Source organism: Monodelphis domestica, chromosome 1 (genome assembly GCF_027887165.1).
Source record: "Monodelphis domestica isolate mMonDom1 chromosome 1, mMonDom1.pri, whole genome shotgun sequence".
Lineage (NCBI taxonomy): Eukaryota > Metazoa > Chordata > Mammalia > Didelphimorphia > Didelphidae > Monodelphis > Monodelphis domestica.
Window position 1 is genome coordinate 706,485,106 of NC_077227.1, and position 26,373 is coordinate 706,511,478.

Here is a 26,373-nt window from a genome sequence, read left to right on the forward strand (position 1 = left end):
CGAGTAATAATTCGCCATTGAGGGACTGTGCTGAGCCCAATACCACACTTTACAGAAGGAGTAGGTACAGTATCTGCTTTTTAGGAGTTTACAATCCAGGCATGAGCCTCAGTTTCTTCATCTGAAAACCGAGAGGTTTGGAATTGATCATCTTTTTGGTCACGTCCAGCTCTATATTCTTCAACATTGTTCTAGAATAACTGTTCTAGTGCCCAAATTTAAAGAAGAAGAAACTGAGGCACACAGATCCTTCTCTCCATGCTGAAAGACATGGCAGGAGCAGAGGTGCAATACCTCTCGTTTGATGCAGGAAGCTGCACGGACCACTGCTGCCGTGTCTCTGACAACTGACCTTATGATGTATCTATCATAAGATTCTGAAGCACTCGGCAGCCTCTGGGAACCATTTGGAATGAGGGAGTAAGAGCACTTTTGACCACTCATCCCTGGCTTTCCCCCCTCCGCACTCCTTCTCACACCAGCTGAGAACAAGAAAGGAAGACAAATCACTCCACTCCTCCCACCACGTGCCCTTCTACCAGCCCACCCAACCACCCCCACCCCTTCCCTTTGGCTGAGAAGGAGAAGGGTCCAGAGTTCTAAAATGAGAAGGGTCAAGAGGTCAAGTGGGAGCAAGCAAACCCCAAAGCCTAGCAGCCGGTGACATAGACGGATGGATTATGTTAAATATTCATCAGACAGGAGGAATTTACTGGAATGGCCCATAAAGATGTAATGTGTAATTTGAAGCATTCTCCTAGCACCTAGGGCATGGAGTTGTCAGCTGAATGGATGGAAGGCAGCGGAAGGAAGATGGATCGCCTAAGAGGAGCGTGAGATCTAGAAGCCACCAACATCGTTACTGATCAATACGGATCCACAGACTTTGAGCAACTCGATAGTCAGTAATAAATAGAAGAAATAAGTAGCCAGGCAGATTAATTAGCCCTTGCATGAAGAGCTTTAGCTCTGAGAGGAGCAATGGGCAGCCAAGAATGATGGTGGGAAAGAGGAAGTGATAGAACTAGGAGGTCACTAAGGAAAGGAATGAGCAAGACCTGGCAAGGGTTGAAAAAGAGATCGAGGGCAGGGAGGGCGAATCTTTTAGAAATTGAATGCCCAAACTGAATCCTCACACCCCATGGGAGCTGCCCCCTCACCCCATTGTGCTCCCATTGGCTGCTGGACAAAGGGGTGGGTGAAGTGAAAAATGTCCTCAGGTGCAGTGGAGATGGGGAGAGCAGTAGCCCCCTCCAAAAATGCGTGCGGTAGGTTCTCTAACACAAATCTAGGAGGAAAGGCTTACAGATTCACGGGTTCCATCTTTCTGAGGCCAATAGATATAGTGGTGAGCTGTCCAGAACAAAGAGAGTCCAGGAAAGAGTGGCTGGCCTAGCTACTGGTCATTCTTCCCAATACCCAGAAACAGTTGATGATATAGTAACCGACCTATGCCTTGCCTCCCACAAGAAAAGAATAAGTTATTATGAAAAGACCCTTGGACTTACTTATAGGCAGGGCAATTGGGTTCACATCCCAGCTCTTCCATTTACTACCTCAGTGACTTTAGATGAGTCAACTCAATTTTTTGTGCCTCAGTTTCCTCATCTGGAAAATGAATGGGGTAGACATAGAAGTTCTTTTAAGTCCCTTTCCATTTTAAACTTTATGATTCTATGCAAGTGGCCAGAGGGGCAGATGCCTCTCCCCCAGGCCAGGGACTGACTAAGGAGAACAGGCTGACCCCAGAGGTATCCGCAAAGAGAGGTAGAGACTCAATCCTGGAAGTGTGGTTTGGGGTGTCTAAGAAGCAATTCCAGTTCTTTCCTGAGCCAGCCTTCTTCTGAGTGGGCTGATTTTTTTTCTCCCTGCTGCAGTGTTCAGAGATCCACCGCTCCCCGAATTTCAGGGTTCTGTGGGTTCTCTCCCCCCTCCTCTGCCTCCCTCTCTGCCACGATGTGTTTTTGTCTCTCTGACTATGATGCATGGCAGTGCTAATTCGCTGTGTGCTGCCATTAATTCCAGCACAGCTGCTGCTCGCTCCCTCAAGGCATTTCGCTAATACTCGGCTTCAGAGCTGCTCGGCAAATTAACACCATTTGTTCTGCAGAACATGTTTTATTTCTACACTACATGCATAGCTTATTATTCTGCGAGCAATGCGGGGAGAGAGGGGAGAGAGGCGGCTGGGGCCCAGGGAGCTGGCTCTCTGGCTGGGGAATGGAGGGGACATGGTAGAAATGCCACCCCATCCATTATTCGGTCCCCAGTCTTGTTCAGCCCAGCCTGAGCCCAAGTTGAAGGAGGACATAGAATGATGGCTCCATCCAGGTGGTTCAGGTTTCTCTTAATGCTGGCTGCCAAATTCTTTCAACCATGAGCCTAGGAGAGGCTCCCGTCTTTTTACTAGATGTCTCCCTGGGATTGGTCATAGTTCCGTGGTTGGTTGGTCACACCAGTTTCAGACCCTTATTACCTAGACTATTATAATAGCCCCCCAAATGGACTCCTTCCCTCCATCTTCATCCTTCTTCCACCCATCCCCACGTAGATGCCATGTCACCCCCATTTCCCCCTCAAAAACCTTTAGCAGCACTCTATTGTTTCTAAGATCAAATCTGACACACTCAGTTTAGTATTCGAAGTCCTCCATGTTTTGGTTCTCAATTACCTTTCTCAGTTTATATAATTCTCCTTGTTTATATTATTTATATTTATATTATTCCTTGTTGTTCTAATCAATCTGGTCTACTAGCTTTTTTTCTTCAGGACATCTCGTGTGCTTCCCCCCTGCTTTGCAGAAATGGTCTCCAAAGACTAGATTATTATTTCTTCATGACCTCCTCATAGAACCACCAGTTTCCTTCTAAACAGTTCAGGTGCCATATGCATGAGTCCTTTCTAGCTTCTAGCTTCTCCCTATTCTTTCTTTGACATTGCTTCATGATACATTTGTATACTTTGAATTGCATTATCTATGAACATATTGCTTCTCCCAAGTAGAATGTAAACTCCTTGAGGACAGGCATTTTTTTTTGTCTCCAAATATCTAGTTCCTTGGCCATTCTTTTAATCCCTCACATTCCATATTAGAATCAATACTGTGTTTTGGTTCCAAGGCAGAAGAGCAGCAAAGGCTAGGTAACGGAGGTTAAATGACTTACCCAGAATCACCCAGCTAGGAAATATCTGAGGTCAGATTAGAACCCAGGATCTCCCCTCTCCAGGCCTGGCTCTCAATCTACTGAACTATCTAGCTGTCCTACATAGCAAATTCTTCATAAATGTTGGTCAAATTGAATTGAATTAATCAGTAGAACAGGTTGCCAGGCAAATGCCAAGACTGATAGGGGGAGCTCTCGTTACCATCATTGTGAAGTGTTTCTGGATCTGCAACTGTTGTATTGGAGGATGTGTGAAGTTTTTTTCCAATTTCCAGATTCCTGATTCTGAGGTGAGTTCTATCTTATCCAGAAAACCTCTTCCAGGATTGGGAGGGATGGGTATAAGAAGAGGGACTCCCCAGTGAAAGAGGTGGGTGAGAATCTGAAGAGTCAGGAATAGGGTGGTCTTCCTAACTTAAGAGACAGGAAAGGATATTTCAAGAGAGTAATGATAAAATAAGGTAGGGAATTGGCTCAAACCACTGGAAGCCATAACTGAGATGAGTTTTGACCAGGGAGTCAATCCTAGGGTCACTTTTCCTTCTTTCTGTTTTTGTTCAGAGTCATATCCTTGTCTACAGCTAAGGACTATTACCAACTCAATAAATGTCCAATAAGATGCTCTTCATATTACCTTCTTCTATTATTTACAATCCCATCCAGCCTTCTCTTAACCTCCATTATCCACTCTACCTCATCACTCTTCCTTTTATCCTCTAGTTTTTACCCAACCTCCCCTCCATCTTGAATTGTTTATCTCATATATTCTATATCCCCTACTATTCAATCAACTTCTCCTCCATCCTCCATTGTCAATCTAACCTCTTCTCCATCTTCCACTATAGTCCAATCTCCCCTCTATTCACCACTGTCCAACAATCTCTTCTCCATTATCTACCCAAACTTTCCTACACCCTCCCTTGTTTATCCAACTTTCTGTCAACCCTACCACTGTCTGTCCTACCTTTCTTCAGCTTCCACTACACTTAAATTTGCCCCCTCTCTCCTCCACTGAATCTTCAATTTCTTCTCACCTCCAATGTCCATTAAACATCATCTCCATTTTCTTTTGCCCTCTTCTTCCATCTAAACAATCTCTCTTGTTAAAGTTTAGGACCATGTCCCCTATTTTCTATTATTTTTCTATTCTGTAATAGGGGGCATGGTTCTAAACTTTACAAATAGAAACATAGCCTATATTAAAATCATTCCTTTCACAGTAAAGTCTGTCTGGAGAAGTCTGGAAGGGATAACTGTGGAAGACTGTGGCATCTTCTCTGTAGAATTTTAGAAATTGAAGAGTGAACCATAATGAACCCTGAGAACCTGAGATAGATCTGTCCAACCTAAAGGAAAGGAAAATGAAACTAATGATTTCTCAAGGATTCTCCAGGCTCAAGGATTGTCTGAAGCTTAATATTTTGGATCGCTCTTTTCTCCATACTCTCTACACTATTAGATGTCCTCCCAAGCTTACATTTCAATAATGGAGGTTCTTAAACAATGTCCTCAGGCTAAAGGAGAAATGGAGGGATGGGGAAGCAAAAGAGGAAGGTAGCTACGGATTGCATGGATCATCAGAATTCATTCTGTTTGGTGCACAAAATGTTCATTTTGATATTGTCAATGGTTTCATGGAAAAGCAGTTATTAAGTGAAGTTTCTCCGATATCTTGATTTTAACGAGGAACCCTGGACCTGAAGGGCTGGCATCCTTAACATTCTCCATTGTTCAAACTGTTGCCTACTCTTTTTCCCTCTCTTTTTCTCTTTGTCTCGCCTCCATTTCATACTGTTTGCCTTGGTCTTGAATTAGGCCAAAAGGAATAAATAACAAGCAGTCGAAAATGCCCAGGCATTGGAAAGGATGGTAGGTGGTGGGGGAAAAGATACTATTCATCACAGGTACACTAGACCTTCCTCTTCTTCCTTTTTCCTTTCTTTTCTTTTCTCCCTTCCTTCTTTTCTCCCTCCTTCCCTCTTTCCTTTTTTTCCTTCCTTCATCCATCCATCCAACAACAAGCCTGTATTATGTGCCACCCCTGTTCTGTGTCCAAGGAGGATCATAAAATTACAGACCTAGTTCTGGAATTGATTTTAGAGGCCATATAGTCCAGTATCCTCGTTTTATTGACAATAAGATGCAGAACCATTTAAGAAAAAAGGACTTGCCTTTTCAGAAATCATAGCCTGGTTGGGAAACTAGGAAATGAATCTCTGAAAAAATAACCCAAGATTTAAAGTAGCCCATGAGAAAGAGCAACTTTAATGGTAGTCCTAACCCACAGGTTCATGGGGACAACTGCAGCTGTTATCCCTTGTATCTACATGTATCTATGGAGATCTGGTTAGGGAAATTCTCCTATCCTTTGCCTCTGATCAATCAGTCATGGGTAAAACCAGTTAGGGGAAACCCTGTGACTTCTTCTCAGGCACCTTTCAAAGCAAATAAAGGAGGCTTAGGGCTCAGGTAACCATACTAATTCCAAAAATATTAAACTATATGACACAACTTGAGAAAATGAATGGGTTTATTGGATTCTGAACTGGTAGAGATGGAAGAGATCACTCATTCTACCAGCCTCCTGTATTTGATAGGTGAGGAAACCAAGAACTGACAAGGTTAATAACTTGCTCCAGATCACACAGGGAATAAGCATCAGAGGTGAGTTTTAAGGAAGGATCCTTCACTTGGAGAGGAAAGAGCATTGAACTGACAGCTAAACCTTAATTCAAGTTCCAACTATGTTACTAACTAGCTGTTTGGCTGTGGGCCACCAATTTCCTTTGTCCTCTGTTTCCTCCGACCTCATATGAGGGCACTGTAGGCAAAATGATCTTGAGTTCCTTTTAGATTTATGAATGATTTTGTCACTTGTTACCTGAGCCATCCTATGGTCCTATAACTCCAAATACAATACTCCATATATTACAGAGCTGCCTTCTATTAGAATGTTCTCTAAGTCAATGGGTTCTCAACCTAGATGTGATCCTTGACTCATCTCTCTTTTACCCTGACCTCCCAAATTGCCCAATCGTTTGGTAAGTGATGCCATTTTTATTATCCTGCTAGGCACTATGCTAGGTAAGGCTATGGCAGGCTGTCCCTCCCTCATCCTACCCCCAACTACTTTCTCCCCTTTGTGCAATTTATTCTTTAAAACACAATTGCAGATAAATCAAGAAATAGTCAGCCCACAGAAGGCAATGAAAAGATGAGTGTGGGGGGGCATTCTTTACTTTTTTCTTGGGTATAGATTTGTCATCCAAACTAAGTATGCAAGGGGCTTACTTGGGAATGTGGGTTGTTCTTCACTCCCCCTAATTGAAGGTATAATACAGACAGGGGCTCAACCCAACATGTTGGCACCAGTAACTGCAGAGGCCAGTATACACTGCTCATAGGCAACCTGGATTGCCCAGAGGATGACTGGACCTCAGAGGATCCAGGATTATATATGGGAGCAGAAAAATAGAATTTAAGAGTTAAAAGGGATGTCAGAGACCATCTAATCCATCTCCTACATCACCAAGAATTCTTTTTTTACAGCAACCTCCAATAAGTGGATATCCAGCCCACACTTAAAACTTCCAGTAATCCAGAACTTACTGCCTCCTACTACTGGCCATTTTGGACAGCTCTCATTGTCAGGAAGTTTTTCTATCACTCTGAAACCTGCCTCTGTGAGGCTTTCCACTCACTGCTCCTTGTTTTACTCTCTGGGGCCAAGCAGAACACATTTTCTACAAGACCTCCCCAATCTTGGATGTAGACTCTAAATGATCACCCTAGTGCAAACATCAACAACGTGGAAATGGGTTTTGATCAAGGACACATGTAATACCCAGTGGAATTGTGCCTCAGCTATGGGAAGGGATGTGGGGAGGGAAGGGAAAGAATATGATTCTTGTAACCAAGGAATAATGTTCTAAACTGACTAATTAAATAAAAATTTTAAAAAAGATCTTCCCAGTTTTGCATTTCCAACTACATATCAGATACCTTGAATTGGATGTCTCATAGACATTTTAAGCTCAATATGCCCAAACTCAATTCACCCCCTTTCCTCTTTTGAGATTGATTTAATTATTACTATTGAGAATACCACCATTTTCATAGTCACGTGGGCTCTTAACCTAGAGCTGATCCTTGATGCTTCCCTCTCCTACCCTGTCCCCCAACTCATGCCCAATCATTTGGCAAGTGCTGCCATTTTGATCATCACGTCTCTCATATTCTCATATATGCCCCTTTCCCTCCTCTGGCACTGCCACCACTCCATATCTGGACTACTGCAGTAAATGTCTAATTGTCTCTATTTCTCCAGCCTCTCTCCACCCCAGTCCATCCCCCACTCATCTGTCAAACATTTTTGCAAAACCCTGATCCCATTCAATAAACTCCAATGGCTCCCTATTGCCTCCAGTATCCAATATAAAAGCCTTTGTTTAGTTTTTAAAGTCCTTCATATCCTGGTCCTTCCCTACCTTTCCAGTCTTTTTCTACCTTACTCCCAACAATATACTCTATAATCCAGAGACACATGCTATCTTTTATTGTTCCTCAAACATGATTTTTCATCTCATCTCCCAACTCGATATTTTCACTGGATCCACTTTGTGCCTGGAACTCTTTCCCTGTTCATCTCTGCTTCTTGGCTTCCTTTGGTTTTCTTCCAGCCTTGCTGAAGTCTCACCTTTTTTAGTCAATCTTTCCTGACTCCTTTAATGCTGGTGCCTCTGAAACGATTTCCACTTTATCCTGGATAAGTTTCTCTGTACTTGTTTCATGTTGACTCCTCCCATTAGACTGTGAACTCCTTGAGGGCAAGAGCTTTTTGTTTTTCTATGCATCCCCAGTGCTTAACATAGTACCTGGCGCACAGTAGGCATTTAATAAATGTTTATTGACTTAATCATCACTTTCAGATACCCAAAGTCAGTTGCTAAGTCTCCTCTTAGCCTTCTTTTCTCCAAGTTAAACATTGTCCAAGAGGGTCTCCAGCCCTCTTGCCATCTTGTTCACTCTTTTGGACATACTCTAACTTCTTAATATCCTTTCTAAAATATGAACATATTTGGTTTTTTGTTGTTATTCAGTCATTTCAATTGTGTTCAACTGCCATGTGAGGTTTTCTTGGTAAAGATGCTGGAGTGGTTTGTCATTTCCTCCTCCAGCTCATTTGACAGATGAGGAAACTGAGGGAAACAGGTGACTTGCCCAGGGTCACACAGCTAGTAAATGTCAGAGACCATATTACTGAATATAATACTGCAGCTGGGGTCTGGCAAACATGGAGGACATCTAGTTTATCTTGGAGATCACCTAGTTCACTGCCTCTCTTATTTTTGGTTGCTCCTTTCACCACTGATTCATATTGAGCTTTCTTTCAATGCACAAAAAACCCACATCTTTTGCACACGAACTATTCTCCCACCACATGTCTCCATCTTATATTATAAAATGGATTTTATGAACCTATACAGAGGACTTTACATGTATCACTACTAAACTTTAATTGATTAGATTTGGCCCATTATTTTAGACTGTTGACATATAGTTAGCTTCTGAATCAATAACTGAATATACCAGAAATCTCTCCTAGCTCCGAGTCATCAATTAATTTAATAAATATTCTATCAATGCCTTCATTCAAGATCTTGCTTAGTAAATTTTAAGCAAAGTTCAATTAATCAACATGGTAAACTGAGGCAAGAAGCAGCTAGGTGACCCAGGGAATAGGGGACTGGGTTTGGAATCAAGAAGATTCATCTTTATGAATTCAAATCTGACTTTGGACACCTACTAGCTGTGTGACCCTGGGCAAATCATTTAACCCTATTTGCCTCAGTTTCTTCATCTAAAGTGAACTAGAGAAGGAAACAACAAGCTACTCTAGTATTTTTGCCAAGAAAATCCCAAGTGGGGTCACAGAGATTTGTACAAAACTGAAAATGACTGAAAAACAAACTGAGACAAAGAAGCCAGTGCAACCTCTCTTAATTAACAATGATGGGGGCTGTATCCTATAATACATGCTATATATAATAGCATACATTCTGCAATATTCCACTATTTGGTCAATGCAATGCAACAATAAATTGACTGGCTGGTAATCCTTATCTCTGGCACAGGCCAATGTCATCCATCCATTCTTCTGTTTTTCTAGCTACTGGAAAATCCATCTCTCGCATGTTTGTTGAGTAATTGATTGGAAGGACGCATTGGCTCCATAATCAAAAGATCTTGAGTTCAAATTCTAGAGCTGCTGCTTCTTGCTACCTGTGTGTCTATAGGCAAGTCATCTACCTACCCTGAGCCTCAGTTTCCTCATCTGTAAAACGAAGGGTTCAGACTATATGGTCTCGATGGTCCCTTTGATGAATGGATCCCCTGGTCCAAGAGGCCTCTTCAGGAATTGTGTCCCTTTAGCCAACTTTGTGAGCCTTAGTATTTAGAGCTCAAAGAGTCCTTAGAAGTCATTTAATCAGTCACTTTATAGAGGGAGAAGCGGAGAGGCAGGGAGGGCTCAAAATTGTGGTGCTGACTCCAAAGCCAAGGTTCTTTCCACTACACACCACATCTCCATCCCAGGATTCATTTCCCGTCAACCTTTCCTGTTGAGTGTCCTGGCCAAGGAATTTGGCCTTCTTTGACGCAGCCCCAGAATCTTGGGGAGCTGAATTGTGTGTGTGTGTGTGTGTGTGTGTGTGTGTGTGTGTGTGTGTGTGTGTACAGAGGAGAGGAAAGGAGAGCAGAGGCAGGAGAGGGAGAAGAGAGAGAGGTTTTCAGTTGCTGGAACTTCTTCTGCCATGGTGGTGACAGGTAAGGAGGAGGGGGGCAGAGGAGGGGGAACTCGGATCTTCCTGACCCCCAGCCCAGTGGAAGAAGGGAAAGGTAAACTAAAGTAGGCCCAGGACATGGATAAGGCTTAGGAGCTGGGCAGCTCCCGGAGCTTTGTCAGAGTGCTGGGCACCCGGGCCTGGTTTCCATGGTTTAGAAAGCTGCAGAAGGCTTTCATGTCAAAAGGCAGAAAGACTCTATGAATATTTCATTAGGAAAGCAATGTGCTGTGCTGCGGGGAACATCTGGCTGGAGTCTCCAGGGACCTCTGGCTCAGTGCAGGAAGCAGGGACTGTGAAATGTGGAAGGAGAGGAGAGGAAGAGGAGGAGGAGGAGGAAGAAGAAGAAGAAGGAGGAGGGAGGAGGAGGAGGAAGAAGAGGAAGGAGGAGGGAGGAGGAGGAAGAAGAGGAAGGAGGAGGGAGGAGGAGGAAGAAGAAGAGGAGGAGGGAGGAGGAGGAGGAAGAAGAGGAGGAGGAGGGAAGAGGAAGATGAAGAGGAGGAAGGAAGAAGATGAGAGATAGAGACATAGGCAGAGAGAAAGGAAAGAGAGACAAGGGGAGAGAGATTCAGAGAGAGAGAAAGAGACAGAGAGACAGAGACAGAGACAGATAGACAGAGACAGAGACAGAAAGAGAGACACAGAGAGAGAGAGAGGTGAGAGGAGAAGGGAAAAAAGAGACAGAGAGACACAGAAAGACAGAGACACAGAGACTGAGACAGAGAAACAGAGAGAGGAGAGGGGAGAGAAGACAGAGAAGAGATAGATGCCCATGGAAGAAGAAAGGAGAGAAGGGGATAGGTGTGAGCTCTGAGACCTAGAAGGGAGCATTGGCCCAGTGCCTCCCTACCTCTGGTTGCCTGGACACAACACTGTTTCTCTCAATTCACTTAAACTCAACCAGCATTAATTAAATGTCTGCTGTGTGCCAGACCCTGAGGAGATGATGACAGAAACCCAGATCACTATTTCTACCTGCCTTCAAGGATCTAACAATCTGCCTGGAGTGGGTGAGGGAACCTTCTCTGACACCTGAGCATCAAACATTAAAGAACTCTATGAAGGTTACTTACTGAGAGATGATGGGGAATAGAGACTAGAGAGCGGGCCTTGGAGCAAGGAAGACCTGCATTCAAGGTCTGTCTCTGACACACATCGGCTGGCTGTGTGATCCTGGGTAGGTCACTTAACCTCTTGGTGCTCTAAAGCCTAGAATCTAGGCAGCTCTCTAAGATTAGAGTTGAAGGGAAAGTGCCAAGCTGAGCTGGCAGAAGGTCCCAAACCCAAGGAAATCCCAGATACTGTCTATTTCCCTTTTGATATTTATTGTGGGTAGGGCAGGCAGCCTTCAGGGTTCTGGGAGGCAAAGACTGAGGGAAGGGCACATGGGGACAATCTATAGGTAAGACACCCCAAAAGAGCACTTTTCTCCCAGGGGCTTACACACACACACACACACACACACACACACACACACACACACACACACACAGAGCTAAGCAGCCTAGATTGGGCAAAGGATGACTGCATTGCTCTCTTCATTTTCTAGATAAGGACATCAAAGCTCCAAGGCAATTGACTCAGTCATACTGCTAATGGGGGGGGGGGCAGTATACAGCTAGTAAGGGAGCAAGTTGGAATATCAATGCAAGTTAGTCAGTATGTTGACTATTATTTATTAAGTATCTACTATGTGCCACACACTTTGCTAGGCACTGCAGGGGCAAAGAAAAGCAAAAGAAGGTCCCTGAAGAGTTCAAGAAGAAAGGAGGGGAGAGGGGGAAGGAGAAAGGAAGAAAGGGAGGGAGGAAGAAAGAGGGAGAGACAGACAGAGAGAGAGAGAGAAGTTGGGAGGGAGGAAGGAAGGAAGGAAGGAAGGAAGGAAGGAAGGAAGGAAGGAAGGAAGGAAGGAAGGAAGGAAGGAAGGAAGAGAAAGCAGCATACTACAGTGTAAAGGATGATAGTTCTACTTTCAGAGGAATGAGGTTCAGATCCTAGCCCAGTCCTTGAGCAAGGATTTATTTAAAATTTTTATTTTTACCTGAACTTATGCAATGGAGACAGGGCTAGACCTGGGGTCAGGAAATGATAAGTTCAAATGTGGCCTCATACATTTACTGGCTGGGTGACCCTGGGTTTCTATCTGCCTCAGTTGTAAAATAGGGACAAGGAGCTTTGCCGATGTTAAAGAGCTACATAAGGGCTAGTTATTAGTACCGCACCCCTGCCAAAGGGCACTCCCATATAAATAGAAGAACAGGAAAAAGAAATCACAAATTTTCTTAGCTACAGCTGGCTTTTCTTTTCAAGTCTACAATATAGTCATCCAATGGCCTTCGAAGTTCTCCTGCTTCTCTATGCTTATTTTGGATTCTCTGGGCCTCAGTTTCTTTATCTGTAAAATGAGAGGTTCACCTAGATGTCTCTAGGGTCCCATCCGTTTCCAAAACTTGAAATCACTGATCTAGCACAGGCAGCAGAAAAGCAGAAGGAAATGGGGATGATGGCAATGAAATTTCTGGCTGCCATTTTGACTTCTTCTCCTGTCCTTCTCCAGATTCCCCAGCCTCTCCCAGGTTCCTTCTGCCTGCCTCACCTCCAGCCACCCAGGTAGATAAGGTAGAACTTGGGGTCTTCCCAGTAGTCTCTCCTCTAGAGACATCCTTGGAGAGCAAAGTGAGAGTGATCTGTAGACAAAGGTGAGGCTGGCAGTGGGTGAGCTTCCTAGGGTCAAACTTGTTCATCCCAGACCAGCAAAGTCAGAGGTACCTGTTGCTTCCTAAAATTGGACTCCTGCTGAACTCTGGTGGGCTTGTCAGGGCTTTTAGCTCCTGCAGGACAGGAGCAGTGAAGGTCTTGAGTAAGCTGCAGTTTTCATTCAATTTCAGGCTTTTCACTCCTTGTTAAAAGAGCAACAATCAACTCTCCAGGGTCACCAGCCACTATCCCATCCCTACCCAAATCCCTTGACTCCCTCTAGGAGTTAGAGACTAATTAGCCAAGGGTCTATACCCAGCCCAGAGGGCAGGGTTGGGAAGCCACATGGACCCTAACTTGACAATGGATTGAGGTTTAATCTCATTGACCTTTTTGTTGGCCCCTCTTCTACTGGAAGCTTGAAAGATGGGCATAACTATGCCATCCAGAGTGTTGTACTTGCAGTTTGGGTCTTCCTATCAGGAAAACCCAACCTGGAGGGTATAACAGTCTGGGAAAACAGAAGTCATAGAGGACCAGACGATGAAGATTGCCAAATGGTCAGAATTCAGGAGTGGACAACTAGGGGAAGCCCAAAATCAAGTCACTGGGGTATATGGTGAATAGAGTGTTGGACATGAGTCCAAATCATCACGATGAACACAAGAGGGGTTGTTTCTGCTAAACAGCCCAACACATGCTGCGAGCAAAGGATCCCAGAGAATTAAAGGAGTTGTGTGAAGTTGTTTTTAGTATTCTATAAGTCAAGAGGGAAATTTGGAGTGAGCTTAACAGCACATACAAGATGTACATGCTCCTTCCATTTTGGAACCCACCAACCCATACACAAGAGGGCTATCCTTGCTACATCCCTATTCCCTGACTGCTCGTGACATAATCTTCTTGTATCTGCCATTTTGAAAGAGAACAGCTGTGTGGTGTCTGTCTTCTGTCAGGCCCAGGTACCACGTGTCCATTCTCAGCTCTGTGTGTTGCCCATCCTCCTATCTGTGTCTGTGTTGGCCCCCATGTATCTGTCCCCCAAGTATTCTTCCTTTCGCTGGCCCTGGCCCCCACATATTCCTCCTCCTGCTCTGTTCTCTGCCCCAATCCCTTCATGTCCCTGAATGTGCCAGCCCCCTCCCTCCCTAGGCACTCTGTCCCCTTCCTGCCTTTCTCCTTCCCCAGCTTGTCCATGTCTGCAGTAAATTCACATTATGTGCAAATCGATTTAAGAAGCCTGCAGAGAATGGTCCATTTACTTAGAGCAAGAACAGTCTTGTACCTATGCCGTATTTCTAACACAAAACACTAAACATATTCTGGCTATTCTTATAGACCCCTAGAGAATTCTGTTCTGTTCCTATAGATTAAATTCTCTGAAATCTGGCATTCTGGCTGGGGGCCTGGGTGTGTACCAGAAGATTGCCTTTGAGCCATCTCACCTTGACAGAAGAGCATGGAATCATAAACATAGAGGCAGAAGGAACATTGTTTTCAGGTGTTTCAGTTGTGTTGTCCAACTCTAAATGACCCCATTTGGGGTTTTCTTGGCACAATACTGGAGTGGTTTGCATTTCCATCTCCAGTAGGTCCTCATTTTTTACAGATGAGAAACTGAGTCACATAGGGGTTAAGTGACTTGCCCTGGGTCACACAGATAGCCAGTGTCTGAGACCAGATTTGAATTCAAATCTTCCTGACTCCAGCCCAATGTTCTGTCCATTGAACTAGCTAGCTTTCTCAGAAGAGAACTCACAGGTCATCTAGTCTAGCCTTAATCTTTTTAAAGGTGAGATCCAAGATGAGTCTGACGTAAACTGAATTCCATTCTTTGTTGAAGGGTTCTCACGAGTACCCAGTGCTACGAGATGAGAAGGCTCCCCAGCATGACTCCAATGGTGGTGGGGAGAGAAGAAGGGTTTCCTTTATGGCTCTCCTGGCCTTTACCAAGTGCTGGAGGACCTTCTCTGAAAGATGTGTTTTCCCCACTGGGCAGAAAGGCCTTCTAATGAGATGGAAGTTCTTTGAATTGCTTCTCAGTCTATTTTATTTCAATCATTCGATCAATCATTGTGGTGATAATCCAGAGCTCTGGCAAGGACCTGAACTCTCTAGATTGGGAAATGGAAAGGTCTACCCTTAATAACACCTTACTATAGGCCCTCATTTGTGACTCTGTCTTTTCTATACCCGACAGACAAATCAACTCTGGAATCTTTGTCTGTTTGAGTGTCTCCCAACTAGATTCTACTATTTCCTTCTCTTCCCAGTCTTGGCCTTGGATACTAGAGTCTCCTACCTTCATTCCCCACCTAAGGCCTCTTCAGTGGACCTTTTGGGTCTGTAAAAAAAGTCATTGCCCCAATTACCTCCGACTTATTCTTGCTCAAACACTTCTAAAACACATTCATCTCTAATCTAGGATCTCTGGGATCCCTTTTCCCTCTTTCCTGCCATGAATATGGTCACACCCCTGCTCCAAATTCTCCCTGCTGGCCTCAAAGAGCAGACCCGACCTCCCTGGCACAGGCTACAACCTCCTCCCCGTTGGAACTCAAGTCGCTGCTCTGATTTTCCTGAAGCAGGTGCACTAGGGCCCCTCTTGATGCCTTTGCCAGTTTCTGGCCCCAAACTGAAATGCAATCCATCTTCTCTAGAAATGAGTTTGCTGTCCCCTGAAACTAACAGGGGCAGAGTACCCGGGAAATCCTCATTTCCCATCTCTCCTCGCATCCTCCCTCAAGGAAGGGCACGCCAATGTCAGCCTGGTGATTGCGTTTTCCATTCATTCCAGCAGCTTCTTGGTTTGTCCTTCATAATCTGTCTTGACTAGAGCCTAAGGACTTTTGTCAGAACACTGCCAGTGCCAGCAGCTGAGTCCACAGTATTTCTGGGTTAGGTTGAGGATTCCCTTTTGAGTATAAGAGAAAGAAGTGCCTCCACATACCCCAGCTCACCAAGAGAAGCCACATACTTGCTAGTGGAGAAATTTGAGCGGGGGAACCTGGTCCCCAGACTGAAGTCTAGACTGGTATCCATGGTAATATCAGTTTTTAGTCCCTGACAGTTCTTCCTTCCTTTAGCCATGGAAAAGGTGATTATTTAAAGGATACTCGCCACTGCAGCAAACAAGAGCTTCACTTCCCATCCCATTGTCCCAGTCCCCATCTTGCCTGCTGTACTACTTCCCACCTACAGAACAGCCCTAGACCCAGAAGGATGCCCAGTTTGTTCCAGCTGGGCAGGTGTTGAGGGGTGGGGTATATATCTCAGAGCAAAAGGGGCGGCCTGCCAAGTCAGAGACTTGGTCCCTTCCTGAGAAGGACAGTCCAGCTCTCCTGTGCCCTCAGAAGCCTGGCTCCTAGGCGTACCGATATTGGAGATTCGTTCCTTTGCCCGCAGTGCTTGGCTGCGATCCCATCATTTTGCGCACAGGAACCCCCAGTGCCAAGCCAGGGCTGGGAGAAGGAGACGTGGGGTGTGTAGTGGGGGGGGGGGGAGCTGAAGGGAAGAAAGGGGAGCTCTTCATGGGATCTGGCTTCCCAGTCCTTCCAGGTTCCTCTCAGACCGCTTCTCTCCCCACACATACACTTCCCAGGCTTGGCAACTTGTCCTTGGCAGACAGAGGCAGTGGGAGGGAACAGACTGACATTCAAGGAAGGCTTTGCAGGAACTCCCCAAAGAGAAGAGAGAACAGACTTCAATGTCTGGGAAGTAGGGAAGGGGCTAAAGATGATGAACTAATGGGGGAAATAAGGAAGGACATCTGTTTAGGAGGGGTGATGGCCAAGAACGGCTTCTACCCTAAGATGGGTGGGGCACCCGGCAGATGGAGCCGAAGATGGTCGCCATGCTGGGGTCTGCAGAGCCAATTCACACGGTTGGTCTCGGACTCCTGTCTCAGTTCAGTCCTGCACCCCTCCCCCACTTCTTGCCTTCTGCCTCTGTCCGGGCACTGCCAGCTCCCAGAGCCTTGGCATATCCCAGTGGGGACTGATGGGGTCACCACCCTACCACCTGGAGTCCTCACACCTCTCAGCCAAACTTGGCCCCAGCCAAGAGGCCCCAATACCACGGGGCTGGTTCCCATACGTGGGAGCCAACGCCAGTCGATACAGAAGAAGCAATCGCTCAGGAGGTCAGGAGGGCATCCCCAATACCCGGGTAGAGGCACGGGCACGGGTGATCACGCCCATGGACCTCACATCTCCCAGTCAATTTTCCAGTGCCCTTCCACCCTGATGCTCCTCTCACAGACCTCCCAAGCCCACGCATTGGGTCCCCAACATGGACGTGACAGTGGCCACCCAGCCACCCATTACCTGCATCGCGTGTGTCGCCACATCTCTCCCCGGCTCGCTTGTTCACTCTCCGGGTTCGCCTGCATGCTGCAGCCTTGTCCTCCATGGCACCTCTGCCAACTCAGACGCCGCCTGCTTCAGGACGAGTTGCCAGCTATTTGTTGTGGGTTTTGTTTTGTTGGATTTTTTTTTTTTTGGCCCCATGCTGCCTGCTGGCACTCTGGCAGCCAGAGCCTTGTCGCTCCATCGATGGCATGTGTCCATTTCTCCTCCCTTCCCAAACCACCCTCCCTCACCTCTTCCTTCTCCTCTATGCCTCTGGAGTCCCCTGCAGTGCCAGCTCCGAGGGAAATTGGCAGGAACTAAACCGGAGAGATCCTCTCAGCAGCTGATTGTAGCCACGGTTTTTTTTTTTTGGTATTTAAAACACACACACACACACACACACACACATACATATACACACTCCCCCCCACCCCCCAACAAACAGGCAGTCCTTCTGTCAGGAACAGACCCTAGCCAAGTGAGCCAAGGAGAGGGGCATGCAGCAGAGAGAGAGATGAGATGGGCTCCTTTGAGTGGAGGAGTAACTCTCCAGCACCAATGTCTCCATTTCTTCCTCTCTCCCCATCTCTCTCCCTCTTACGCAAACCACCAGAAAAAAAAAAAGGAAACTCAAATTCATGTCACATTTCCAAGCTTCCTGATTGGTTACACCTTTTTACTAGCCTGGTCCTTAAAAACTCGGTTCTACTCCCCCCAATCACCCCATTCCCACTTTAAGAGCCCGCTTCCCTCCTACCCTCCCAATGGGCCATTGGGTTTGGTGGACTCTTGGCCCCTTCTACATTTGGCTGACTCTATCATCCAGACCCACACTCCACCCCCACCCATCCACTGGCCAACATCCAAAATCAGAGCCTTTTCCCTGGAGAGCATCCTCTTCCAACAAAAAATCTTTTCTGGGTCAGTTTCTTGGCTCCCTTGGTTACCATCATGAGCCATCCCCAAGGGTGTAGAGTGCCAGGGCTTTGAGACTCAAGCTCTGATCCTCACTTGGTTTTCACAACCCCCTCAAAGGACCTCACAGTCAGGTCAAAGTGCCCCAAATGCCCACTCCATAATAGCCTCATTGAATTGTTTCCTGAAACTCGACCATAAGGCCTTTCCTAGCTCTCAAAGTATCATTGATTTAGAGCTGGAAGAGACCTGGCAAGAGGGGAATCATCTACTGCAACGTTCTACAAGGTGACACCTCATGGCCATGTAATGACTCAGCCAACATCATACCACTAGTAAGTGACGGACCTTCCGACTTCAAATTAAACTCTTTCCAGTATCCCATTCTATCTCTCAATTTAGAACTAGAACTCTAGTCCAAGGCCCTTAATTAACAGAGGAAGACAAAATTGGGGACATGAGATAATTTGGTGAAAGGCACACAGGCAATAAGGAACAGGACTGGAATTTGCACCCTAAACTCTTACATCTATGTCGTGTTCTTTCCATTACTCCATAAGATCTTTTTAAATCGGTCTCTTCCCCTTCTTCCCCCTCCCTTTCCCTTTCTTCTTCTCCCTTCCCCTCTTCCACCACTTCTTTACCCTGTATAATTCCCTATAAAAGGTCAGCTTTGGGATTCTAATTCTATTTCAGCAATATTCAATAATGTGTGTTTTTGGACAAGACTTTTTACCATTCATCTGAAGCCTTCAGTTCCCCTGTCCATAAAATGAGCAACTTGGACTAGAACCAGAGAACTTGACCTTCATGGGGTTCTGGACTTCTTGAGCAACAATCTGGTGAAGCTAAGAGAGCCCTTCTCAGAATTATTTTTTTAATATTTTTTCTAATTACATGTAAAAATAGCTTTTCCAAAATTATGCTATTTTTAAAATATTCCTTTAAATAAAATATGATTTCCCCCAACTACATGTAAAAACAATTTTAACCTTTTAAAAATTTTTTTTGACTCTGAAATTCTCTCCTTCTTTCCCTCCTCTTCCCTTTCATTGAGAAAGCAAGCAATTTGATATAAGTGATGTATGTGCGGTCATGCAAAACATATTTCAATATCAGTAATGTTGTGAAAGAAAACATAGACCAGGAAAAATTCCACAAAAAATAAGAAAGTAAAAATAGTACATTCCAATCTGCATTCAGATTACATCAGTTCTTTCTCTGAAGGTAGATAGTATTTTCCATCATGCATCTTTTGGAATTGTCTTGGAACTTTGTATTACTGAGAATAGCTAAGTCATTCACAGTTATTGTGAATCACATCATACAACATTGTTATTACTGTATACAGTGTTATCTTCCTGCTGTTCACTTCCCTTTGTATCAATTCAAGCAAGTCTTTTCAGGTTTTTCTGAAAGCGTCCTGCCCATCATTTCTTATAGCACAATCACATTTCTTATAGTACAATTCATTTAGCCATTCTCCAATTGATGGATACATTCTCAATTTCTAATTCTTTGCCACTACAAAAAAAAACCTGCTATAAATATTTTAGTATATGAAGGTCTTTTTCTATTAAAAAAATCTCTTTGGGATACAGACCTAGAGTGGCATTATTGGGTCAAAGAGTATGCATAGTTTTATAGTCCTTTGGGCATTCTTCCAAATTGCTCTCAAAATGGTTGGATCAGTTCACAGCTCTACCAATAATATATTAGTGTCCCAATTTTCCCACAAATCCTCCAACATTTGTCATTTTCCTTTTCTGTCATATTAGTCAATCTAATAAATATGAGGTAATACCTTGGAGTTGTTTTAATTTGCATTTCTCTGATCAATAGTCATTTAGAAGGAGCTGCTGCGTGGCTCAGTGGATTGAGAGTCAGATTTAAAGGTGAGAGATCCTGGGTTCAAATCTGACCTCAGACACTTCCTAATTGTGTGACCCTGGGCAACTCATTTAACTCCCATTGCCTGGCCCTTACTATTCTTCTGACTTGGAATCAAACACAGTATTCATTTAGAATATTTTTCATATGGTTATAGATAGCTTTGATTTCTTCATCTGAAAGCTGCCTCTTCAGATCCTTTGACCATTTATCAGTGGGGGAATGATTCATGTTCTTATAAATTTAATTCAGTTCTCTACATATGTGAGAAATGAGGCCTTTATCAGAGAAACTTGCTCTAAAAATCCCCCCAGTTTTCTCTTTTCCTTCTAAATTTCCTTCTACATTGATTTTGTTTGTGCAAAACTTTTTAAATTTAATGTAACCAGAATTAGCCATTTTATATCTTGTAATGCTCTCTATTTCTTGTTTGGTCATAAATTTCTTGTTTGGTCATAAATTCTTCCCCTTTTCCATATATTTGATGGGTAAAGTATTCTTGCTCCCTAATTTGCTTATGGCATCACCCTTTATGTCTAAATTATGTAACCATTAGCTGTGTCTTGGTATATAGTATGAGATGTTGGTCTATACCTAGTTTCTGCCCAAATGCTTTCTAATTTTCCCAGTAGTTTTTGTTAGATAGTGAGTTCTTTTCATTTGAGCTTTAGGCTTATCAAACACTAAATTACAATGGCCATTATTTACTGTGTACTATGAACTTAAATTTATTCCATTGATCTCCCACAACTCTGAAAGATGCTGCTTCTCTCAGCAATACAATGATGTGGGACAATTCTGAAGGGCTTATGACAAAGAATGCAGTCCAACTCTAGAGAAAGAATTGTGGCCAGTGCCAAATTGTTTTGGTGATTACTACTTTGTAACTTGAGGTCTGGTACTGCTAGGTCACCCTGCTTTACAAAGAATCTTGTTTTTAAATGCACAAAATAAAATCTATATAAACAAAGGAAACTATTCCTCTTGAAATAGTAATGAAAACATTTTTAATGAATTAAGAAGAGAAAAGGATGTACTTGTACAAAAATATTTATAACATCTTTTTTAATGGCAAAGAATTGGAAATTGAAGGGATGTCCCTCAAATGGGAAATGGCTGAACAAACTGTGGTACATGAAGGTGATAGAATACTATTGTGCTATAAGGAATGATGAGTAGGATAACTTCATAAAGAGCTGGAAAAACCTGCATGAAATGATGCAGAGTGAAATAAACAGAACCAGGAAAACATCCTACACAGTAGAGCAATATTGTATGATGATCAACTCTGAAAGATGCTGCTTCTCTCAGCAATACAATGATGTGGGACAATTCTGAAGGGCTTATGACAAAGAATGCAGTCCAACTCCAGAGAAAGAATTGTTGGAGTCAGAATGCAGATCAAAGCATGTGATTTTTCACTTTAATTTATTTGGGTTTTTATTTGGGGATTTTGGTTTTATTTGAGTACTCTCTTACAATAATGACCAATCTGGAAGTATGTTTTGCATGATCATACATGTATAACCCAGAACAAATTGTTTACTATCTCCAGGAATGGAAAAATGGAAGGGAGGGAGATAATTTGGATCATATGTAACTTAAGAAAACATGTGGGAAATTATTATTACATGTAATTGGGAAAATAAAATAACTTTGAAAAAACAAACAAATTTCAGGCACCCTCAATATAAGAACCCTAGGACTAGATCAACTTTTCTCTTCTACTTCTAACATTTTATGGGTCTATGACCACTGACAGATCACTGGGTAGGCATTCTGGGTAGACAATTCTGACCTTACTATGCCAATTGCTTTATATCACTCCAACTTTTAATTTTGTATTAGAGTTATCTATGTATGTTTTTTCCCTCCAAGACTACACGATCTTGTCAGTTAATCAATCAACAGCCCTGTGGTAGGCACTGAGGAAAACAAGTCAAAATTTAAACCTTCTTTGCACTTGACCCTTCAAGTTCTACCTAAATTTCTCTCCCCTTACTACATCAGCTCCATTACAGAGCTCTGAACACACAGTAGGAGCTTGATAAATGTTGGTTGAATTGAATGAGTTCTTGGTAGCCTACTTTTCAAGGGTTTGGTCTACTTACCACCAAAGCGTAGCTTCTGAATATTTACTTCTCATCCTCATCTAGACCTTTTCTTCAACTGAGTGCTAGCCTCCAGTGTCTGCTGAGGCTCTGGTACTAAGGAATATACTACTGCAATAATAAAAATAATAGTTAGCATTTACATGCCACCACTCTATGCTAGGCACTGTGCTAAGCATTTCGCAGATTTTATCTCCTTTGGTTTACACACCCCAGTGGAATATAGTCACCTTGAGGGCAGTGCCCACTTCTGTTTTGGTCTTTTTCTCCCTGAATTGAATTGAATGATTGAATTTGTTCTTGTTTTTAGGGCTAAAGACAGTCTCCTTGAGAGTTAAAGCATGCCAAACCTAGGATGGAAGGAGGTATTGGATAGGCAATTACTTTTAGCCCTGTGCATAGGACTGGAGAGGGGAAGTTAGCCAGAATGATAAAGGACAAATGGTCTTTAGGAGTCCTACTCTTCTTTCTTTAACCTTCTGTCTTAGTATTGATTTTAATCAGAAGAGTGGCAAGAGGTTAATTGACTTGCCCAGGATCTCACAGCTAGGAAGTGTCTGAAGTCATATTTGAACCCAGGACTTTCCAACTCCAAGCCTGGCTCTCTATCCGATGAATCACCTAGCTACTCCTATGTGTTTTTAAAGGGATAGTGGGCATTTATGCCTCCAGCTTTGGGGAATCCTAGGAGAACTGGCATATAGTTAGCTTAATGATCTAGAACTTGTTCATTAGTTTACCTTCCTGGCCCTTTGCTTCCCCTCCTTGCCTCTAGCTCTGTTAATTCAATTGCTATTTGTTCTAAAACTAAATACTTCCTCCAGAATTGACTCAGGGCTAACCTAGTTGCTATGGAAGCAGGAGTGGGCTACTAAATGTTTAACAACCAGCCCTCTAGAAAAAAATACACTAGGTTATACTTTTAAGTTTTATCTTCTTTGCTACTATTTTTCTCCATCATTTTCTTAAGTCTAGATTATCCACAAAATAATAGATTTTATTTGTAGCCTTTGCCAGTTTCTGAGATATAAATGTTCATCATGAAAACTTAATGAGATTCTAGTTGGGTCCTGAATAGCACTGCATGGAGGTGATGGAGAAATCTAAGACTCAAAATTTACCATCAAATGAAGAAATTCACTGGGCCCAGTTTCTCCATCTGCAATAAGAGAGAATTTTTAAGGTTCTTTCTAGCTGTAATATTCTTTCTGATGAGGTCTCTTCTAGCTCACAATCTTGATTCTAAGGATCCTTGCAGCTTTAATAATCTCTGTTTTGACATCGCAGTAAGATCTAAGATTCTGTGTTCCGAAGTTCCTTCTAGCTCTGCAGTTCTCTATTCTAAGGTCCCTTCCAGCTGACATTCTGTGTTCTAGAGTCCTCTCCAGTTCTAACATTTCATGTTCTAAGCTCCTTTCTAGCTCTCCATTTCCAGCTCTGAAATATGTTTTTAAGGTCCTTCCTAGTCCTTATTCTGGTAAACTTTTCATTCTCTGTTCTAAGATCCCTTCCAGTTTTGTCATTCTGCATTCTAAGTATCTTACAAACTCTTGATTTTTGTTAGCTGTGACCTACTAGTCTTCAAGACATTATTTCTTCAATACATTCAGTGCCTGTCTCCCAGTCTTTCTCTCCTCTCCAATTTCCATCCCTCATATGAGAGACTTCAGCATATATTGATATACCATCAGACATCATAACTTCCTAACTGACTCATTTCCCATCACTTTCTCCTCCTCAACTTAACTATACACAGAGATGGTCGTACTTCTGATCTTCCTAGCTCTCTCCATATTCATGAACTCTGAAGTTCCTTTCTCCAATGATAATCTTCCTTTCTTTCTGCTAATAACCCATAAGTAGCCCTATTCTTCATCATTCTCGTGGCCTTCAATCCAAAGGAGGTATTCTTCAAATCTTTCAGAGGTCATCACTGCTATATGGACTACACTCTCCTGTCTTCCTCATCTTGACCCCTTGGTAAAACAGCTCAACTTCACATTAACCTCTTCTCTTGAGTGTCTTGCCCTCTTATCCTATTGCCCAATCAAGACCCAGGCTTGGATTACTCCCAATCCCAATTGCTCCTAATCACGATAGGGAATGAAGTTGGAGAAAATCCCAAAACTTTGCTGACCAGATCTCCTTCAAATTTATGTATCATAATCTCAAGTGAGCCCTCCCTGTGGCATGGCAATCCCTTTACACCTCTGAATTGATTCACTCTCCCACTCACCATGGCATCTTTTCCTCCCCTCTCAAAACCTCCCATGACTCCTCTTCCTCATCTTCTTAGATAACCTTCCATATATTTACTTGAAAACAAAGACCATTTGACAAGAGCTCCCTATTTTTCCCTCCTCCTCATTTTTCCATCATTCAGATGCCTTTCCCCACTATCTTCTTCTTCATCTCGACCACAAGATAGCCCTTCTCCTTGCCAAGGCAAACCATTCTGCATGCACAATGATTCCATTTTATCCCATCTTCTCCAGAACATTGACCCTTCCATCATTTCTACATTCTTGCTAATCTTCAATTTCTCCCTGTCTAGGCTGTTTTCCCAATGCCCACAAAGAATCCCATGTCTTTCCTGTTCTCATTTATCTGCTCATCCCCACTAGCTATCATCCCACATCTCTCCTCCCCTTTGTGTCTAACTTCCTCAAGAGGTCACCTATAATCGAAGTTTCCATTTCCTTTCTTCTCTGTCTCATCTTAACTCTCTTCAGTTAGGATTCTCACCTTAACATTCAGCTGAAACTGTTCTCTCCAAAGTTACTGATAATCTCTTAATTGTCAGATCTAATGGTCTTTTTAGAAATCTCATCCTTCTTGTCCTCTCTTTATCCTTACTCTTCTCTTCTGGGTTTTTGTGAGGCTGCTCTCTCCTTGTTCTCCTCCTTACTTGTCTATGGTTCCTTCTCAGTCTTTTGCTTGATCTTTATTCAGATTGCACCTATTAAAGTATTAAAAAATGTCCCCCAAAGCTCTGTCCTAGATCCTCTTCTCTTCTCCCTCTCTACTATTTTGCTCAGTGATCTCATCAGCTCCCATGGATTCAATTATCATCTCTATGCTGATGATTCTCAGATCTAATTATTCATCCCTAGTTTTCTTCTAAGCTACAGTCTCATATATTCAACTACCTATTGGGCATCTCAGACATCTTAAACTCATGTCCAAACCTAAACTTGCCCCTCACGCTTTTTCTTCTTCTTGATTTCTCTCTTACTATTGAGAGTACCACCATGGTTCCAGCCCTCCAGGCTCATAATCTGTGTCATCCTCTATTCCTTAATCTTTCCTCCCAGTTATTTAGTCTATTGCTAAATTCTGTTAATTTTACCTTCAAAAATTTTCCTAAGAAAATTCCCCACCCCTTCTTTCCTCTGACACTGGCCCCAACCCTGGTATAGGTCCTTGTTGCCTCATATCTGGACTGTCTTCCTATCCCAAGTCTCTCCTCCTTCTAGGACATAATCTCAATTGTTAAAGTGATATTCTTAAAGTGCATACATGCAATAAACCTCAGTGGCTCCCAGTTACCTCCAGGATCAGATATGAAATCCTCTCTTTGGCTTTTAAAGCCTTCAGAATCTAGCTCCTCCTACCCTTCCAGGTTTCTCACACTTTGGCCAAATCCCATGTAATCTTCAATCCAATGGAATATGATTCTTTGCTATTTCTTAAACAAGGGACATCATCTTCATATTTCATGTTTTAACTAGCTGTTCCCTGTGCCTGGAAATCTCTTGCTCTTCATTTCCATTTCTTGACTTTCCAAGCTGCTTTAATGTCTTTCCTAAAACTCCACATTTTAAAAAAAGAAATCCTAATGCTTTCTCTTAGAATCAATATTAAGTATCAATTTCAAGACACATGAGGTGTAAGGGTTGGGTAATTAGGGTTAAGTGACTTATCCAGGGTCACACTGCTCAGAAGTGTCTGAGGTTACATTTGAACCCAGCACCTTCCATCTCCAGACCTGGCTTTCTATCCACTGTGCTACCAAGCTGCCTCACCTTTTATCAGAAACCTTTCCCAATCCCCCTTCCAGCTAATGCTTTCTCTAGGTGATTATCTCCAATTTATCCTGTCTATATATATTGTCTTCTCTAGTGGACTGTGGATTCCTTGAAGACAGGGACTCTTTCTGTCATTCCTTGTATCCCCAGCAATGAGTACAATGATAGTACAAACACTTAATAGATGCTTGTTGACTTGATTAAACTTTGTACTCTGTGCCCTACAGTCTGTTTCATTGAAACTATCCATGTTCTAAGGTCTCTTCCATCTGGGACATCCTACATCCCAGCTCAGACGTTCTAGGTCCTAAAACAGAGAATCAGTTAAGAATACAAGATTGCATTCGATAAGTGTCAGAGGAACAAGATGTGATGCC

At 43.3% G+C, this 26,373-nt stretch overlaps 1 long non-coding RNA gene across 1 annotated transcript in view; it reads right to left on the reverse strand.

Moving 5' to 3' along the window:
• LOC130456326 (uncharacterized) overlaps positions 1-17,660 on the reverse strand; it is a 35,448-nt gene extending 17,788 nt beyond the window's left edge. The window contains exon 1 of the long non-coding RNA XR_008915002.1: positions 17,029-17,660. This is a non-coding gene — a long non-coding RNA (uncharacterized LOC130456326). The remainder of the gene's footprint in view (positions 1-17,028) is intronic.
• Positions 17,661-26,373: the final 8,713 nt, after the last annotated feature.